Here is a 587-nt window from a genome sequence, read left to right as displayed (position 1 = left end):
TTTTTTCTTAATTAAGGTTGTATAGTTTATCTTTCTGTATGTGCTTTTAAAGTCCTTGGGACATTGAGTTACAGGACTTTGACTCCTTGGTCTGTAAAGGACACCAAGTCCTGCTAAATCTTAAACACTGACAGCAATTGAAACCTCATCTTCAAGCCCAGTCAAAGGCACTAATCGAACTAAACTACATTTCTGAGATGCAGGACCAGAAATTAAAGCTATTCAACTCCTCAAGGCCCAGGGACTACTGCAGAAGGGATGGGCATGTGAGATTGTAAGACAGAATTTTGAGAGATAAAATAAGTTCAATTTCTCTATAAATTAGCTATTAATACTAAAGGCATACTGATGCACGACTGGCATATTGGCCTTTGTGTCAGATTAACAAGCTTTTCTTGAAGCATTAACCAACTCTTTAATAAAAGGTTATGAAAGGATTATGAAAATTATATCTTAAGGCCAAGGCAATTAGAATTCTAAAGATTTTTTTATAAAATTTTGAAGAACAAGTTTAATTGGCTTTGTGCTGCTTTATTAGGGCTTATTGTTTGGAAAATTAGGTATCCTCTCTTAAAGATTGAAGTTTT

This window comes from Mandrillus leucophaeus, unplaced genomic scaffold, assembly GCF_000951045.1.
Source record: "Mandrillus leucophaeus isolate KB7577 unplaced genomic scaffold, Mleu.le_1.0 Scaffold470, whole genome shotgun sequence".
Taxonomy (NCBI): domain Eukaryota; kingdom Metazoa; phylum Chordata; class Mammalia; order Primates; family Cercopithecidae; genus Mandrillus; species Mandrillus leucophaeus.
Note: the sequence above shows the minus strand (reverse complement) of the source record.